Genomic DNA, 20,421 nt, shown 5'->3' with positions numbered 1-20,421 from the left:
TATTCACAGAAGGGTGAAGAGTTTGGAGAAGGCAGGAGAAGTGAACAATCTACGACAACATAGCTGATTTGGAAAACTTCTCCAATTCAGTGCACTTTCCAGTTCAGCTATTTTGGCCTAGATTGTTCACTTCTCCTGCCTTCTCCAACCTCTTCACCTTTTTGTGAATAACCCTGTAAGTGTTTTGCCATGCAGTTTTCAGTTAAAGTAGCTACAGCTTTTTCATTATATGCAAGAGTTGAAATGCATGTTTGCGACACGTTTTACTCTTTTGGTGCCATTACTAGGCTTCAACGCCCATCTCCAACAGCCCTCAAAAGCAAAATACCCACCTGTCCCTACTCATCCTGGCTAGGTATAGACTTTTCATTGAAATTAATAAAGATTGTGGCACAACTACATACGAGAAGCATAACTAACACATGATTTTTTAAAAAATCAATTGCTTTTTGCATAAAACATACTGAATTATTGAAGAAAATTTGTTCTCTGTACCGAATTTTCCTCTGGAATACAGGGAGGGGTGGGGAGGTTAATGGTTACGATAACTAGCCATGTTTGTACTGTGCTAGCAGATCTCATTTATCATTTGTAAATTAGATTTGAATACCATCTGCCCTAACAAAGAGGTAAAGAACTAGAGGGTTGGCTTCTTTCATTGTATGTTAATAAAGGGAAACTCAGTCTGTCCTTAGTCTTTCTATTTTTAATATTTTAGGTATGCTGTGTGAGTAGGAAAACATAACAGATATATGGTGGGGTTGCTTTAGTTTTGCCTGTGAAGGTTTAAATACATTTAAAGGTTTTTTCCCTTTGCTAAATGAGGAAGTGGTTTAGGCACTGAGGCCTTTTTATAACTAATCCTTAGGTGTGTGATGGATGTCAACTGATCCAAAAATAATGCAGAGTGCACACAGAAAGTCAGAAGCAGCTGGTAATAAAGGCTTGAGTTTGTGTAGCTGTGGATGCAATGGAAGGTGACTTAGCTCTGTGAAGTAGTGCAGAGAGGGGAAGGCACGATTTGTCCAGGAAGACTTGGTTGTCTGCTGTGAGAGAGAGGAGTAGTCATTGCAGTGTCAGGGAGCCGGCTTCTACACATTACGCTGGTTGTTTGAATCTCCCGGCTGAAGGAGGGAAGAGAGCGAATAATATCATTAGAGATGATTGGTTAGGGTGGGGCTCCACTCGAATGCCGGCGGAGACATACAGTAAGTATAGTACAGGCCTACAGGAAGTTGTAGAAATACTGCATCTGACATCTTTAGCTTATTAATTCTGGCTTAGTCAAAGATTATAAAACATTTTTTTGCCTCCAAAGATAAATGGGGATGTGGTGTACCAAATAAGTCCTGCCAGAAATAGGATACATAATCCCTATGCAGTGTTCACAATAAACTTTCCTTTTTAGAGTGCAATAATACACTTTATTGTGTATAGTTGGCATGGAGATCTACATGCATTGTTGTCAATGAACTTTTTACAATACACCTTCCTTTCTTCTGTGACATATATTCACATAGATATGTTTTTGGATGAAAAGCTGTATGCTGTGTGTCCCTTTTAAATACAACCTCCTCCAACTGCTTCACTGCTGACTTTGGAGTCTATTTCGACCTTTGTCTCAAAAATATCACACCATAAATTCTGTACTATTAAGCCCCTTCCTGAATTACATGTGTTAGAGGGATGTAATACAGGTACTGTGCAGCATGGCAGGATCTTAATACAGTTAAGGTTAAGTAGGGATCCTTCAGTGTTTGGCTATTCATTTATCACACTGTAAATTGTATTTCATAATAAAATCTACCTTGCCTCTCCCTCTTACATCGTTGGCTTGGAAACAGGCTCACATGATGTGCAGTGTATTTGCACAATAATTGTGGCTTTTGTTTATAACATAAAACACTGTCATTTTTTTTTTTTTTTTTAAACTGCCTTGTCTCTTCCTATTTGATTTTAGCCTAGCAAAACCGCTTACATGATACGTAGTGTGTCTATAAAATATTTATCGCTCTTGCCTCGGAAATAATACATTAAAATATATAAATCATAAAGATAAAATCTTCCTCCTAACTTTTGGTTCACTAAAAAGGCTTATATAGCGTGCATCAAATTTGTGATATTTCTGGATTTTTTCTCTGAAATAATGCTCTCAAATTTTGATTTTGTAATAAAATCTGCCTGGTCTCTTCTTTATTTGCAGCTAAGTAAAAAAGCTTACCTGCTGGTCATCACGTATGTATAGCATTTCTTTGTTTTATCTCTGACATAATACACTGTAATTTTTATTTTACAATAAAAACTGCCTTGTCTTTCACACTTACATAACGTGCTGTGTTTCAACTCTTTCCCTCTTACAAACTGTGCAGTAATTATGTACAAAATTTCTGGCTGCTGTCTGATAATTAAAACATTTGTAGTTTTTTTTTTTTAATGACTAATATCTCCCTCTTACATTGCTGCCCAGTCAAGCTACTTACTGTACTTCCCAGTTATTGTGCAATATGCTTAACTATTGTCTGAGGATAAAATCTAACTTGTGTGGGTTTGTGGTTTTGAAGCTTTTTTGTGCACTTGGTTTTGACATTTTGTTAAACTTTATGGACAGCTAAAGAGCTAGAGTATGGTCTCAGGCTATACTATGAAACAGTTTCACAAGTTTACCACTGTTTCACAATTAGTACAAAGTTTAGGGCTTTCAATGTATTTGTTATTTGAAATTAAATGTTTTAACTTTTATATATGTTGTGTCTGTTGCTTCCAAATCTAAATTTTGGCATATTACTGCCAGATGGAAAATCATGTATTGCAGCAAATGGTACCTAATAATGACTTTTTTTTCCAAGTTTAAATTAATCAATCAGTTTGGGGCACTGCTGATGTATGTAAGCCATAGAATAATTTAGAAGTTAAAAAATATATTATACATGCAGTCTATTTAATCTGGTGTCAATAATGCTGTACAGGAGAATCGTATAGTGATGTGCCACCACATATAGCTTAATGGGATTCCCCAAGCTTATAATATGAAGAAATGTTGTTTTTCCCATGTCTTGAAGTCACATTAAATGTAGGGCCCTCTAATTTTTTTCTTATTAGGACATGGTCCCTTTGGTAGTGCCCAGCTCCTCATGCCCTATGTTTGACAATTTCTTACCTATTAGCCTTAAAAATGATCAGAATTGATTATCAAGATTTGCACCCCCTCCTTAGACTTAATTGGAATTTTGATTATAGTTTGCAGTTTGTGGATTTTCTGTTGAATTTGATGAACAACCCTCTTTAACTATTTCGCTGCCACTGACGTAAGTCATACATCGGCGGCAGCGGGCCCCATTAAACAGTGGCTTTACTCGTTGGGGCCTCGTTTAAATTTGTAAAACCGGCTGTCGGCTTTGCAATGGAAGAGATTCCTGCGGCTCAGCTGCTGCTGCCAGATCACTTCCCAGGGCCGCCCCCCGCCCGACACCCCCTCTTTGTTTCTCAGGCTCTGCCGCCTCTCCTGCGGGCCCAGGACAAGCATCTTGGGTGCCGGCGAGACGATGGGGAGGAGACCGACAAACATCCCCTTGCTAATCTCCTCCCTGCTGAATGGGACCAAGAGCGACGCACACTGCATCACTTCCTATCCCGTAGCTGTCCTTGCTTGGCTGCAAAAGCTGAGCAATAAGTTATTGGAGCACGATATGTGTGAGTGAAAAGGTGATTCTAGGTGTCTCTTAGACCCCTATAATCACATTAAAGAGTACCTGTCAGTTGAGGTGCACCGAAACGAAAATTTCAAAACCGAAATAAAAAAAAGGCTGTCCGAAACCAAAACCGAAAATGGTTGTTTTGTAACGTTTACATATTTTAATCCTAATAGGTTGGACTTGATGGACTAATGTCTTTATTCAACCTCAAATACTATGTAACTATGTAAAAAATATTATATTTTTTATAAACTGTTAATGTGTTTGTTATATTTATTTTTGTTAAATATTTTTATTTTTTACTTTACTTTTAGGGGCTTTGGGGAAATAATATAGGTCTAAACAGACCTCAATTATCTGTCTCTGTCCTCAATTATATACAAACACTCAGCGATCACTGATTGTTGAGTGTTTGTACCCGCTCTTCATCCTGGATCGGCGTTGCGAGCGGAGGAGATCTCGATCTGATAGCTGACTCCTCCCCCACACTGCTGGCCAGCCTCCTGTGACAGCTTTGATCGCTTTCTCCGCCCCCACACCGCCGCTCTCCTGATCTGTAACAGGAGGCTGGGCTGTGCAAGGAGGAGAGATGCCGGCATCTCACAGCGCTCTCCTCCCACACTGATTGGCCTCCTGTGACAGTTTCTCTCCTCCCCCTGGGGCACACAGCAGCGCCCGACGTGGGGGAGAGAAAGCAGATGCTCCGCTATTTCGGGCAAAAAACGGCACTTTCAGCATTTTGCCAAAAGTGCCATTTTCAGCTGATATCGGTTCATCCCTTCCTGTCACCACTAATATGCTATCACATGGGAGCTTGTAAGCCCCCCTATGTGATAGCAATTAAATAAAATGAAACAAAATGAATATAAAAATATTGTAAAACTTATTTTAAAAAGTCCCCCCACGCAATTGTGCGCGTATTTACGTAAATATGCATCGGGTGCGCCTACTTACAAAAGTGACATGTTGGGTATCACCACGCATGCCAGAGTGAGACCAATAATTCTAGGGCCAATATTTATGGGTATCTCTAGACTGGTGACCTGTAGGGGCTTTAGTGTTTTTGGGCACTAAAATTAACTTAAGTGCACTTTTTACTAAATTTTTGGGTTTGATAAAGATTTACTCTAAGATTGTGCAACATAAAAAATTGCAACTGCCACCAAGTTATTCTACAGGGTGTTTGCTTTCAGAAAATGTATAATCTTTTTTTTGGGGGGGGGGGGGGTTAAGTAATTTTCAGGCCTAAAATGTGGATTATAACATGTGTAAAAAAATGGAAAGAAGGGATTAGCGAAAGGATTAAACCCAAGCACCTTCAGCTCATTATTATTAGTTGCTAGGGAAAAACGTTTTAATTTTTGTGCAAGTAAGTTTTTATGATGCTGAGTGTTATCATGGTGAGTCAGAAACAGTGGTGATATATAGATAACTCCTGCACACCCATTCACACTTGATGCGATGCCTAAAAATGCATCTGCCCAATATCTGCCAACACATTGCACCACAATGCACAGCAATGCATTATTGTGTATTATGGTGTGCTACAGTGCAAGTGTGCTTACGTGCCATCCAATATGGCCATCCATTGCAGTAACATGCTTTAAAACACATGTGGTACTGTAGTGCATATATGTGAAGCTGGCATAAAAGTAGACTCTATAAAGCTGTATATTACAGAGTAATGAAAATATAGTATAGCTAGCATAAAACGTGATACATGAAAGTAACAAAAAAATTATGTAAAAATAAATGTTATAACTGGAACTAAAATATGTAGAGTAGAAATAAAATTTTACTTTAATGAATGAATATTTCTAAAAAGACAGGCTCTCTTTAAGATTCCCAGCAATCAACATGAACCCACAATTATTGGTTTCTTTACCTTCACCTGCAATCATTGACACACCTTCATTATGTATCAGGTTGTTGCCATTGGCTAGGCTATCTGACCAAAGCTATTTAAGGTCTCCCTGAACAAGCAGTAGGGTTAGTATGTTGTAGTAATTGCTTGTGATGCGAGCTGAAGATTTGCTTTTTGTAAAATTCAGTCATCTGTGCAGAGAAATATTTATTAAGCAAAATTAGATGCATATTTAGCATAGAGAAGGACTTTTTTTGTATTTGCTATCTTGTACCTGAAAGAGTTTTAGTATATTAGAGACAGACTTAGTCAGAATGAGACCACTTTGAACCCCAGACACAAGCACAATTGAGAGGTTAAGGGCAGGTTTTGTATTTTAACACAGTAGCGGTTTCAGTGCTCCAGTTTGGCATAACTTTGCTGAGTGACAGGACTGATATCCCCCCAAATGGACATCTAAATGTTTGAACACTCTGTTATACATTTATTACAGTCACTTTTTATAATGCTTATTAATGGGCGAAAAAAATGTTCCAAGGCAAGGGATGTTTTTTCTGGTGCAATGCATAGTGTATTGTGGTGCACTACATTGCTTGTGTGCTGGGGGGCCATTGAAAACTAATGGCACGGAACATCCAAATTCACATAATGTTATGCACCAAATAACAAAAGTGTGTTCTAACCCTTAAGTACTAAAGTGTAACTTCTTTCCATTTTCTCATTAAAAAGGCTTTTTCCACAATTGCATGAATTTTTTTCCCAGTTCCAAGCCTTACTGAGAAAAGGAAAGATGGTATTGCTTGCTGCTTCAGAACATGTTAGTTACCATGCAGATCAGCAGTTGTGAAATCATTACACAGATTACAAGTTAAAGTGAAGCCGGAGACAACCAGGCAACAGCAGTAAAATGAATATATAATGACAGACGATCTTGGGTCATATAAGATGGATGATTTGATCACAGCTCTTTTTTGTTCGGTTTTCTATGGAATCAGTAAATCCCTATTTTTAAAGCAATTTGTAGCTCAGTGATTTTTTTTGCAGTTTTCACCGCTTTGCTTTAGCTACAAATCACTGAAGAGAAATTTGTAGCACCTATGTAATGATGGTGCATGCGTTTGACCTGTAGCTGTAAACAAACTGCTTCTTACCAGCAAATATAGTGATTATTGGCTACAAATCGCTGTTCAATTGCTGGTATTAGCAATTTGTAGTGGCAGAGAATCACTGCTACAAAATCATCCAGCTAAAGTGGCTCTTACGCTGATTACATATATTTTAAAGGCATATTCATAAAGCATTTAATATGACCTTCAACACACTGCTGGTGAATCTTCCTAGATCTTCTTTTTTTTTTTTCTCTTCCCCTTAAATTAGGTGAATGATTAACCCCTTTTGTGAAAGCTGCTTTATAAATGTCTTAATGATCTCTTAGACAAATAGTGTGCTTATGTGTGAATGTATAGTAATTTCTACCTGTGGGGGATTTTTACACATAAAATTCTCTAACATATTGCAAATGTGTGCCCTAGTTTGTTCCATTCCTGCAGTTTCTTTTTATACAGGGCTGATTTCATAATAGCCTAATAAATAGTACATTAAACCCAGAACTCTCACACTGTGGTGACATGCATTTTACTGCACTGGATCAACACGGTTCACTGCAAATACACATAGTAAACAATTGTTTTCTATGTGTCCTATTCACACTACAATGTGGGTCTCATGGGTGGAGCGCTGCAATAAAATGCAAACACTGCATGTCGCTGCACGGCAGAGCAACACACTGCGCTGCTGTGTGGGGTCAAGGATTAAATGTGCACATTGTAATGGAGTGTTTTAGGAGACGGGCTAGTGTGAACGGGTCCTTGGTGTTTATAGACATGTGTGCTTATGATGGCCTGCTCATCTTTAAACAGGGAAAGTCCTAAGTGAAAGTTAACAGATACATATGATATACACTTATTTACAAAGATGTATATGATATATGTATCAATTTATCTTCAAAGAATGCAAAGTTAGAGCATATAAAATTTGCAATCTGATGAATATAGCACATGACAAATCTGTCCAGTCCATTCCGTGGTTTAAGGGAGAGCACAAAAAAAAGAATGAGCAATTTGATGGTTTCCCAATATGAACTATAAGTTGTGGGTGTTTTTTTTTTCTTTCTCATTTGCCTTGCCAGCAAACAGTCTTTTGATACTGGATTTCTGAGTGGTTCCACAGTGGTTCCTTTTTACACCTAGGTGTTTTGTAGCTGAAAGGGTTAATACGCATTATGAAGCTCAAACAGAGGATTTCTTTTGTTCAGTGGCCCCTGTTCACATCTGAGCATCCTATCGCCTGCAGCAAAATGCCTGTCACTGGATAAAGTACATGAGCTACTTTTCTGCAGTTTGAGCCCCATGGGTTTCAATGGTGATGCCTGTAAACGTGTGACAGGTGATCCGGCAAAAGGTGTTTTCTAGCGTTTTTGAAGCATTTTGCCATCTGTTTTTATGTGCAACTACCAGGCCTCCTCTTTGCAAAATGGAGGACAGCACAAGCTGAAAATGTGTGAACATACACTTGGCAAACGCATGCAGACACAAATAAAATGCTTTAAAGAAATAACGATTTGCACTCCAATTGGGGTCTGTTCTCAGTGACCATACCCCTCAGTAACCACACCCCTTAGTAACCACACCCATCCCCTCCAAAAAAAAGACTCCCATTTTGTTAAGCCCCAAAGAAACATATTAAAAAGTATGACAAAAATAAAACTTTTATTCAAAGGAATTAAACTTGTAGGCACAATATAAGTATTCTTATTACATAAAACAACAAGGCAAACAAGTGGTAAACAATAAATGTCAAACTAAAATAGAGTCTATAAAAATAAAGTGTCAGGATGTCATGCCGACACCCTTATTTCAAGTAGGTGCATCTGGAAAAGTAAAAATAAAAAGCAGAACATAAAACCCAGACTACATGTTAAATTTTATTTACTATATGTCCGAATATACAAAAAATGTATTCAGGCACATAATAATTTGTTTGAGAATGTCCAGCGGCCATGTTAGCCACCGGCACGTTCTGCGAATGCGTGCCACCAAAGAGGCGGGGAGCATGACGTTACATGACGCCTTGCATGCGTGATGTCCTCTTCTCCTCGGCCGCTTTATAGCAGCGGCTGATGAGAAGAGAGAACTGACACGGCGATCACCGCTGCATAAGCATCGACAGTTCCCCCCCTGTCATACCGCTGACCTCTGTACTGTGCGTCATACCGCCGACCTCTGTACTGTGCCTCACACCGCCGACCTCTGTACTGTGCCTCACACCGCCGACCTCTGTACTGTGCGTCACACCGCCGACCTCTGCTTCATCAGCTTCTCTGGGGGTCCCTAGGTGACAGGGGTCTTAGAAACCCCTTATGTCTCCATAAAGAGGACCTGTTATGTGAATTGGCTATCACATAGGGGATTTCTTAGTCCCCTATGTGATAGCAATAAAGTTAAAGTGACATTAAACCCCCAGATTTTTTAACATAAACCAATACTGTAATGTGTGCCTTACTGTAATCCATGGTTGTTCCCCTTCTCTTTGCTGCTCTTCCTTTTAAATCCTCATGTCTTCTCATGCTTGGGGAGAACTTCCCTTTTCAGCTCAGGGCCTCTTCCTGTAGTGCTGGCTCAGGTTACAAGCCTATACAAACCTATACACAGACACCGTGTATCCATTCCTGAGACAAGGCAGTCTGCTGCAAAACAGACGTTCTGCAGAGCATGAGAACAGATACAGATTTAAAAGAAAGAGCAGCAAAGAGAAGGGAAACAACCATGGATTACAGTAAGGCGCACATTACAGTATTGTTTTATGTTAAAAAATCTAAGGGTTTAATGTCACTTTAAGTGTAAAAACGTTTTTTTTTTTATTAAAGCATAAAAAAAGTCACAAATAAAAAAATTTGGCCAATTTTGGGTGTGGTCGTTCTGCGATTTTTCACATGCGCACAATTTTAAAGCTTGACATGTTTGTCTATTTACCCGACGTAACCCCATCTTTTATGTTTGTTTTTTTTTACCAAAAAAAATGGGTAATGTTTCATAACATGTTATAGAGAAACAGGTTTTTTTTCCAAAATGTAGGGTACTTTTTTTGTTATATAGTAAAAAATGAAAACCCCAGTGGTGATTAAATACCACCAAAAGAAAGCTCTATCTGTCCCCAAACAATGGCATAAAATGTATTTAAGTACAGCGTTGCATGACTGAATAAACGTCAAAGTACTGCAGCGCTGAATATTGAAATAGGGCCTGGACAGGAAGGGGGTGTAAACACCTGGTCTTCAAGTGGTTAAGTAAAAATAGGATGGGAATGGGAAGAAAGGGAAAGGAAGAAAGGGACATCTTAGGGAACTTTTTACACCAATAGCTGTACAGTATCAGGCTAGAGGCCATTACTGGGCCATGAGCCATCTTGTGATAGGTACTCTGACAACAGTCCATGAACCCATCACACTAGATATACTTCCGCATCCTGACCTAGAGGGTTTGGCTCTTCTATGCTGTGCCATATGCTGGTGTAGCTGCTGTTTTGTTTTACTGACATACAATTCTGAGCACTCCACGCGGCACTGGACTGTGTACACAATGTTGTTCATCTTGTGTTTTGGCTTTGGGTCTTTTGGGTGAACCAGTTGTTTCCTCAGTGTATTGCTGGAAAGCAAAAGAGAGGGCGCCTTTCCTGGTGCAGATAAATTTTATTTCAGAAAAATTTTGAAAAATGCTACATTGACTCACTCTGCACCAACAATAGATGGAGTAGATCCAGAGATAGACCCACGTTATGACGAACAGGCTCTCGTAGATCTTGAAGAATTATGGTATGGACTCGATTTTTCCACCTGAATCTTTACCATGTATTGATCCTGACATTAGACATACCAGCTTTAGACCCCAGTCCAATTTCCATCCCCACCACTCCGAAGGGAGCTTCCTCTCCACCTTTTACCAACTGGTACACACTGACTTTAGGAGACTGTGCTCGAGAAAAGGAGGTAGAGTCACCAACCTTACCCATAAGGAAAAGGTAGCCATCAAATCCTTCAGTAGTAACACAGATCTAGTCATCAAACAGGAGGACAAGGGAGGTCTAGTATTCTCAATAAAACTGACTATATCAATTAAGCAATTAGATTGTTGTCAGACACTTCCACATATGCCAAACTACAAGTAATCCTACCAGTGAATTTAAAAGGATATTGGAAGAGCTACTTAGAAATGCTTATTCCACAGGGGTACTACTGAAGTCTGAATACAAGTTCCTTTCGGTTCAACATCCTTGTATCCCATACTTCTACCATATACCTAAAATTCACAAACATCTCACCAGACCACCAGGTAGACCCATAATAGCAGGGATGGATAGTTTAACTTCCAACTTGACTAGTTACATAGATGCCTTTCTACAGCCGTTAGTGGTAGATCTCCCCACCTATGTCAGACTCTGGGCATATCCTGGAAATCCTGAAACAGTACCAGTGGAAGCAAGGTTACCTATGGGCATCCCTGGATGTAGCCTCCCTATATACTTCCATAGAGCATCAGTTCGGTCTTAGAGCTGTTCAGCACTTTATGGCCAAATCAGGCAATTTTAATTCCACCCAAGCCAACTTTATCCTAGAAGCCATAGAATTTGTGCTAATACACAAACAAACAATTTTTCGTTTCTAGAAACCTACTACATCCAGCTAAAGGGCACTACCATGGGTGCAAGTTTTGCCCCCTGTTATGCGAACTTGCTCATGGGCTTTTGGGAAGGGTCTCATATTTGGTCTAATAACCCATTTGGATCCAATATAGTCTTGTTCGCCAGATATATTGATGACATCATTATCATCTGGGATGGTACTGATAAAGAATTTTTAGCCTTTGTGGATTATTGTGAGGGCAATCCCTTCAAATTAGACTTTACATCTGTAGTAGATGATAAGTTATTGGTCTTCTTAGACCTTGAACTGGGAGTCGATGACACTGGTAGGATTACCTCCAAAACGCACTTCATGCGAAGAGCAACCATCATCCGAGATGGATTAAGAATGTTCCCGATGGCCAGTTTGGCAGGATCAGGTGAACATGCACTTCCGACTATGAGGCTCTGGGCGATGTCCTAACCAAGACGTTTCTGGATAAGGGATATGATACCAATTTGATCAAGAAGGCCTACAATAAACATCGGGTCCCCATTTCAAATAAAGTACGTGGTGGCAGAGAATCTTACAATATTAGCTTCTGTACGCAATTCAACGATGGAGCTTATGAGATCTCCAAAGTACTTATGAATCATTGGCGCATCCTCAGGAAGGACCCCATTCTGAAGAATTCTCTCCCCAGTTTCCCCAAAGTATATTGCCCAGTATATTTGGCCAAACAGGGTGTTTGTAAATGCAGCATGCACAGTTGTGGAGCATGCCCTTTTCCCTGGCATAGAAAAAAGGATGTCTCCCACTCAGGGGGTAAAAGGTTCCCCATTAGGCACTTCATAAACTGTGCGTCACAGTTTGTCATCTATGGCATTATTTGCCCATGTGGCAAATTATATTTGGGGCGCACAATTAGAACTTTGAGAACCAGGTTTGGTGAGCACAAGAGGAAGATCCTCAAGAAAGCAGAAGACCCCTCAGTGCCCAGACATTTCTTAGAGGTCCACAGTTCCAATCCTGAGGGACTGAAAGTATTTGGCATAGAGATGATTCCAGAGAATTTTAGATGAGGGTGTGAGCTACAAAAAATTAGGCCAGAGAGAAGCTTTCTGGATTTACTCCCTGAACAGCTTACACCCCATGGGTCTAAATGAGGGCCTAGAGTTGGTGTCATCTCTAACTTTCTGGTGGGGGTCCATGGTCGTCCATTCCATCCATCACACTCCATGCACACACCTCTCATCCTTTGCGGTCTTGACACTCTTACACACAACTCTTGCAATATCACAATGTGTCTTTCTTGACATGTGGTCTGATCTTTCCCCTTCATGTCATTATCCATACAGTCTATTATCCATACAGTGTATTCAGTGTGCAGCTCCTTCACATTCACATTATGGTACTCTTCTGTTGTTTATAATATGTTTGATGTAGATTACATGTATGTGGTGGTCACCAGCTTTTCATAGGTCCTCCTTCCTTTCGTTTATCCACCTTTGGGGATTATTTCCCTGCAGCGTCACGGTCTCCAGCGACAGCTGTCAACGGCATCCTTTTGTTGTCATCGGGCTGTATTTGATCAGCTCGTTCTGTTTTTGGGCGCTGTGAGTGGACGGAGCAGTGGTGACATCCAGTGGGTGGAGCCCGACATGGTCCGGCTCCCATTGGTTGGCCGCCTCACTCCACCCATTAGAGCTCCCCCAGGTGGAGACCGTCCGGTCCATCTGCATTATGACGAGCCCTTGAGGCCCGTTTCCGATTGTCCAGACATACCTTAAAGATTATGTCGAGGATGGAGGCGATATGTTCTGATGAAGGGGGCTTGCCCCGGAAACGCGTCAACGCCAATCTCTATGATCGCACATAGGAACTGCTTTGCTGATGTCCACTTGCCTGCCATTTACCCAACATCTTATGGCTTTTATCCTATCACGTTTGTGAGTACCTTTTTTTATTGCTACGACTATCTTAAAAAAAAGTTATCTGCACCAGGAAAGGTGCCCTCTCCTTTGCTTTCTTTTCAGACTCCACAGTCCCCTTGGCTGTAGTGGGGCAGCATCCTGCAGCATACCCATCACTACATCTCTCTGAGGAGCGATTGCCCTTGGCACTTTTTTGTTTTTATATTGTCAGTGTATTGCTGGGTTTAAAGCAGACAGGGATGGGATGTTTTATAAAAGCCCATGATTTACTCAGACACCCCAGCTACATATGGGATGACCAAATTATTCAGTTTGTCATGCTTTTCACCCTCACTGGTACTCCTTGGCATTCTTTCCTCTTCTTTCTGTTTTGACAAAAGCCCAGTCTGGATACCTGCAAGTTTTAAGGGCCCCCTGAGGTGTTTGAATTCCTTCCTCTTGGCCTCTGTTCTAATGGGAATTTTCTCTGCCTGGTGGTTTAGAGTCCTGATGACTCCCAGTTTGTGGTCTAGAGGGTGGTGGGAGTCAAATAGCAGGTACTGGTCCGTGTGTTGGTTTTCAGTAGACCAGAGCTGTAGCTAGCTCCTTTTGCGCCCGAGCTAGCTAGCTCCTTTTGCGCCCGAGGCAAGAACAGAAAATCGTGCCCCCCCGCAACAGACGTGTGCGGTATGCGACGAAAAAAATCCAAAATAGCATAAATTGTTTCGTTTGACGAAACTAATGAAAACATTTTTTGTTTCCGTTCATTTAGTCCGAAACAAATTTTTAGTCTTTGCACGTGTCTAGTAATATGTGTGTGTTTTTGTAATTTATTTTTATTATTGATTTATTTTTTTACTTGTCGGAGCTTCGGGGAAATATTTAGACCCCTGACATTTCCCTTTTGAAATAAAAAAAAAGAGATTGAGTCCTCTGCCCATACAGGTGGGGGAGAGCAGCGGGGATCCGAGGAGAAGCTGGAACCTGTGCCGCTCCTCTTCTCCCTGCCAGGCCGGGCCTATGTTGGCCGCCTGGCGCCACTGTTGCCAATGGTCAGTTACAGTCCATGTACCCATTGCACTCCTGACCGCTCATCCATTGGAAGTAAGATGGGTGCATCGGTAGTTGACAGATGGCCGCCATCCAGTAATACAGATAAATATGGACACCGGCACTCCAATGATAGAATACGTCTGTTAAATGACGTACGTGCAAAACATACCTATTGCGACGTTTCGGGGTCACGTAGGATGCCCTTCACTTGTTCTGTCTGATTAAGGGAATCCTACATGACCCCGAAACTGTTGCAATACGTATGTTTTGCACGTACGTCATTAAATAAACGTATTCTATCATTGGAGTGCCGGTGTCCATATTTACCGGTTGCCAATGGCACCCTGTGCTCGCCATGGCAACATGGGCGAGGGGGCGCAGCCAGGCCAGCCCTGGCTGTGCCCCCTCTCAGCTGCGCCTGAGGCAAGTGCCTCATTCGCACCATGGTAGCTACAGCCCTGCGGTAGACCTCTATTTCCAGCCTCCTTCCCTCTTTTACTGTTACTAAACAGTCCAAGAAAGCCAGTTTGTTGTTTTGCATTTTACGTTTTCCCACGTAAACTTGATGTTATGATCCACTAAGTTGATATGGTCAGTGAAAGCCTGTAACTCTTTGTGAATCGTAACCCAAGTGTCATCCACACATCTGAACCAATGACTAGGTTTAATTCCCTTGAAGGTGGACAGGGCCTTGCTTTTTACTTCCTCCATGTACAGGTTCGCCAAAATAGGTGAAACTGGCGATCCCATGGCACAGCCATGTTTCTTCCTGTAGAACTTGTCCTTGAAATAGGTGGTACTCAGGCAAAGGTCCAATAAGGCACACACTTGATCTGGGTTAGGTTAAGTTCTGTTCTGCTGCCTAGGGTGTTGTCTAGTAGCAACCGTTTTCTCACTGTTCCAATTAACTTTTGTGTTGGGTATGCAGGTGAAGAGGGATGTGACATCATAGGATACCATTGTTTCCTCTTTGCCCAATATTTAGTTCTTGATTTTGTTTGTGAAAGCCTGAGAGTTCTGTATGTGGTAGTGTGTATTTTCAACCAAAGGGGCAAGGACTCTGGCTAAGTATTTTGCCACATTATAAGTCAGAGTTTATGCTGCTGACATTTGGCCTCAGAAGGGTCCCATCCTTATGTATCTTCGGAAGTCCATAAATACACTGAGGGGATTCACCAGGGTAGAGGCCGATCTATGGCTTTGTCCTTTTTCCAGCTGTTGAAGTAGATCTATAGCTTTCTTCTTGTAACCACTGGTTGGGTCCCTTCTTAGAGCTTCATATGTGTTAACCAGAAGTGCTGTCACCTTATCATGGTAGTCAGATGTATCAGGCACAACTGTGCATCTTCCTTTTTCAGCAGGCATCGGTAGTCGACAGGTGATACTCTTGTCTTTCTTCAGGGATGTGACCATCCTCCTTTCTTGTGTAGTCAGGTTTGACGGAGCTGGTTTGGCACTGGCCAGGGCTGCAGACACTTCTAGGCGAAGTTGTTCAGCCTCACCCTGTGGCACTTTGTTACTGTGGATCGAGGCCTCGTGCAGGGGCGGACTGGGCCTCTCTGTTGACTCTAAAAACGGCCCATCGGGCCGGCGCAAGCACGCTACTTCAGCGGCCGAGGAGAACGGCATGTTCGGCTGCCTTCCCGAATGCCCGTGTTACTGATCGGACTCATCGGCCGCCACGGCAGCTCCCTCCACCCACTTCTGCTCCAATTGGCTGGGAGGGAGACTGGCCACCTACTATAGGCAGGCTGTCGAGTGCTGCACGGGACCTGAAGGGAGGAGACGCCACGAGGACGCTGCTGGAACATTCATCTCGGCTGCTAGAGAATGCTGGAGCCACACCCGGACCTCTGCATCACACCCTGACCTCTGCATCACACCCTGACCTCTCTGCTTTGCGTCACACTCTGACCTCTGCGTCACACCCTGACCTCTGCGTCACACCTTGACCTCTGCATCACACCCTGACCACTGCGCTCTGGGTCACACCCTGACCACTGCGCTCTGTGTCACACCATGACCTCTGCATCACACCCTGACCATTGAGTGGGCGGAGCCACTAGACGGCCCGGCAGCCGCTGCGTTCCAGACTGGAGCGCAAGCCGCGAGCGCCGTCATGGTTACACAGGCGCTGCGCTCCAGGCTGGAGCGCAAACCGCCGGACACCTTACAGTACCCCCTCCCAAGGGAACCCCTCCGGGGTACCTCGGCAGGGGAGGGTCGGTCGTGAAACCTACGGTGGAACAATCTCCGGAGTCGAGGTGCATGTACGTCCCGCTCACCTTCCCACGAATCATCCTGAGGCCCGTACCCCTTCCATCTGACGAGGTATTGGATCCTCCCCCGTCTTCTCCTGGAATCAAGGAGCTGTTCGACCTCGAATTCCTCCTCTCCTTGGACGTCTATAAGGGGCGAGGGTTGAGGAGCCCTTGCGGGGAACGGGCTAGGTCTGAATGGTTTCAGTAGCGACACATGAAACGTGGGATGTACTTGCAGTCGAGGAGGAAGGGTGAGTCTCATCGTGTTGGGGTTGATAACTCTATTGGAAAAGGACCCAAGAATTGTCTTCCCGATTTCTTGGAAGGTACCCCCAACCGAAGATTCCTCGTTAACAGCCATACTGAGTCCCCGACCTGGTATGCAGGATTCTCCCTTCTGTGACGGTCGTAGTAAAGCTTCTGTCTATCCTTCGCCCGTTGGAGGTTGTCCTTCAGTGCCTCGAGGGTTGTTTGCAGAGTGGTCACATAGTCATCTGTTGCTGGAACGTTTGTGGGAATGCTGATTGCAGGAAAAGGTCTGGGGTGAAATCCATAGTTAGCAAAGAATGGACTGTGTAAAGTGGAGGAACTTGTAGCATTATTGTAGGCGAATTCGGCGAGAGGAAGTAGACCTTCCCAGTCATCTTGGAGGAATGAGCAGTGACATCTCAGATATTGTTCCAGACACTGGTTCACTCTTTCCGTCTGCCCATTTGTCTGGGGATGGTAAGCGCTAGACATTCTATGGTCGACTTGTAACCTAAGACAAAGCGCTCTCCAAAATTTGGATACAAATTGTGAACCCCTGTCTGATATGATTTGGCCAGGGACTCCATGTAGTTTTACGATGTTGGACAAGAAGGCCTCGGCTGTTTCCCTGGACGAGGGCAGCTTCTTTAGGGTCACGAACTGTGCCATCTTAGTCAGCAGGTCTACTACAACCATGATGGTGTTGTTTCCTCTGGAAAGGGGGAGCTCCACAATTTAGTCCAACGAAACCCATTCCCAGGGTCTGTTTGCAATAGGGAGGTTCATTAGAAGGCCCTATGGCCGTTTTCTGTCACTTTTGCAGGAGGCACAGATCTCACACGTGGAAACTTATTCCTCAATAGTTTTGGTCATTTTTGGCCACCAGAAGTTCCTACATATCAGGTCTGTGGTTTTGGAGATGCTGGGGTGTCCCGCGAGAGGTGAGTCATGGCAGAGTTTGATCACCTGGGTGGTGAGAGAGGTTGGTATGTACAGTTGGTTATCCTTGTAGAGGAAGCCCCTGTTGTCCGTACGAAGTCCCGGAGGTGTGTTGGCAAGGTCCTTATCCAGAGCGGCCTTGAGTTGGTATTCTAACCCCACAGTGGCGAGGACAATCTTCTTGGGTGGTATGACCCAAGTGGGGGCCGTGTTAGTGGTGCGGTATTCCGCCAGACGTGATAGGGCGACGGCTTTCCCGTTTTTTGAGCCTGGTCGGTAGGTGATTTGAAAGTTGAATCTGTCGAAGAAGAAACTCCAACGTACCTGACTGGCTGACAATGTTTTACTGGTTTTCAGGTATTGTAGGTTACGGTGATCCGTGTATATTGTGATAGGGTGAGTTGAACCTTCTAGTAGATGCCTCCAGTTTTCCAGGGAACATTTTATAGCGAGGAGTTACTTCTCCCCTGTGGGGTAGTTGATTTCGGCGGTGTTTAGGGTTCGGGATTAGAACCCCACAGGATGTAGTGGTGTTGAGAAGGAGCTCCACTGGGATAGAACAGCTCCTATGGCTGCTTGTGATGCGTCGACTTCCAGCACGTAGTGATGGTTTGGATTCGGAAGGGCCAGTATTGGGGCCGAAGTGAACCTGTCTTTCAGCAATTCAAATGCTGATTGGGTCTCCTTGGACCAAACGAATTTTGTTTTGGCCCTAGTTAACCGGGTTAGCGGTTTGGTGGTAGCAGAGAAATCATAGACAAATTTCCTGTAGAAGTTCGAGAACCCTAGGAATCGCTGTAGGGCTTTCTTGAGTCAGGGGTCGGACAGTTTTGGATGCAGGTGATCTTTGTCTGATCCATCTGGATACCCGTTGGGGAGATTATATATTCGAGAAATGGAAGGGAAGTTGTCTCAAATACACACTTTTCCAATTTAACGTATAAGCGATGGGCACTAAGTCTGGCAAGCACCCATCGAACGTGTTTCCTGTGGTCTAGTAGGTTATCAGAATACACTAGTATGTCGTCTAAATAGATAACAACACATACGTCCAATAGGTCTCTGAAAATATAATTTATGAAGTTTTGGAATGTTGCAGGAGCGTTGCACAGACCAAAGGGCATTACTGTGTACTCGAAGAGTCCGTAACGGGTCCATTCAACGCCCTTTCTGATCTGAATCAAGTTGTATGCGCCTCTCAAGTCCAGTTTGGTGTAGATCGTGGATGTTCGAAGTCTTTCTAGGAGTTCGGATATCAGAGGCAAGGGATACCGGTTTTTGGTCGTGACTTTGTACAACGCTCTGTAATCGATGATGGGCCGTTGGCTCAGGTCCTTATTTCTCACAAAGAACATCCCCGCGGCTGCCGGGGAGGTTGAGGGCCGAATGAATCCCTTCCTTAAGTTCTCTTCCAGGTACTGTTTAAGGTGAACGAGTTCCGGTTGTGCCAATGGATACATTCTCCCTGTAGGTATTTCACTGCCCAGGAGCAGGTCTATGGGGCAGTCGTAAGACCTATGTGTCGGAAGGGATTCCGCCTTCTTTGCACTGAATACGTCAGAGAACTCTGCGTATTGGGTGGGGACCTGGTTCACACCCACATGCATGAGGGGTTTAATAGGGAAGCAGGTCTCCATGCAATATCGTGAGGTTAACTCGACTTTCCCATGTTCCCATAGGAGAGCTGGCTGATGTAACCGCAGCCATGGCAACCCTAGAATAACGGGGAACAAAGGAGAGTGTATGATATCGAAGGATAGGAATTCTGTGTGGTTATTTTTGCATGTCACCAGAAGGGGTTGTGTCTGACTGTGGACAGGTCTAGAGGTGGTACCGTCAATGAAACTCACGGACATCGATACGTTTCTTCTTATGTGAGGAATTTTATGTCACTCTATCAGATGCATGTCGATAAAATTCCCACATGCTCCCGTGTCCACCATCGCTTCAACGATAATTCGGTTTTGGTCCCACTGTAAGGTGAGAGACGTATAGATGTAACCACCGGTGATATTATTTCTATTGCCTAAGTTACAAAACGTCAGCCTCTTACCTTCATGTTTCTTCCGTATGGCGGGGCATCCTTCAACCGTATGGTCAGCAGACGCACAGTATAAACAGAGGTTGAGGTTACGTCTCCTGGACTTCTCCCTCTCGGTCAGGGGACCCCGAATGGCCCCGATCTCCATCCTCTCTTCTACGGGACCCGGGCTAGCCTGTCTCGGGGTGGGTATGAACCCTGAGACTCTCTCGGCTCTGCGTTCCCTTAATCATCTGTCAATGGTGGTGGCCCTTTGCATTAAGGCGTCGAGTGTGGGTGGCAACTCCCCTCGTGCTAACTCGTCCTTCAGGGCCTCGGAGAGACCGAGACGGAACTGATTCCTAAGGTTGAGATCATTCCACTCGGTCTCCCGGGCCCAACGAGTGTATTCCGCAATAAAGTCCTCTACGGGTCGTCTCCCTTGCTTTAGGCTGCGGATAGCGGTCTCTGCGGTTAGCTGTTTGCTATGGTCCTCGTAGAGGAGGGCCATCGTTTCTAGAAACTGAGGTAAGGAATCCAGAACCGGGTCTTCTTTTTCCAGATAGGTAGTAGCCCTGGGCTCCCCCCTGAGGTACGAGATCATGGTAACTACCTTTACCCTGTCTGTTGGGTAGGTTCGTGGGCGTAGTTCGAACATCAATTTGCACGCATTCAGGAACTCCAGGAACTGTTTCCGGTCTCCTGAGAAGAGTTCAGGAGGGGTGACCTTTTGGTTCTGGTCCTTCTCGGGGA

General features: G+C 43.5%; 1 pseudogene; it reads right to left on the bottom strand.

The window, feature by feature from the left end:
• Nucleotides 1-13,433: 13,433 nt before the first annotated feature.
• Nucleotides 13,434-15,828, bottom strand: LOC108792967 (annotated as a pseudogene).
• Between the last annotated feature and the right edge of the window lie 4,593 nt (nucleotides 15,829-20,421).

The sequence above is a fragment of the Nanorana parkeri genome, unplaced genomic scaffold, assembly GCF_000935625.1.
Source record: "Nanorana parkeri isolate BGI_ZX_2015 unplaced genomic scaffold, ASM93562v1 scaffold706, whole genome shotgun sequence".
Lineage (NCBI taxonomy): Eukaryota > Metazoa > Chordata > Amphibia > Anura > Dicroglossidae > Nanorana > Nanorana parkeri.
This window is presented reverse-complemented; position numbering and strand designations above follow the sequence as displayed.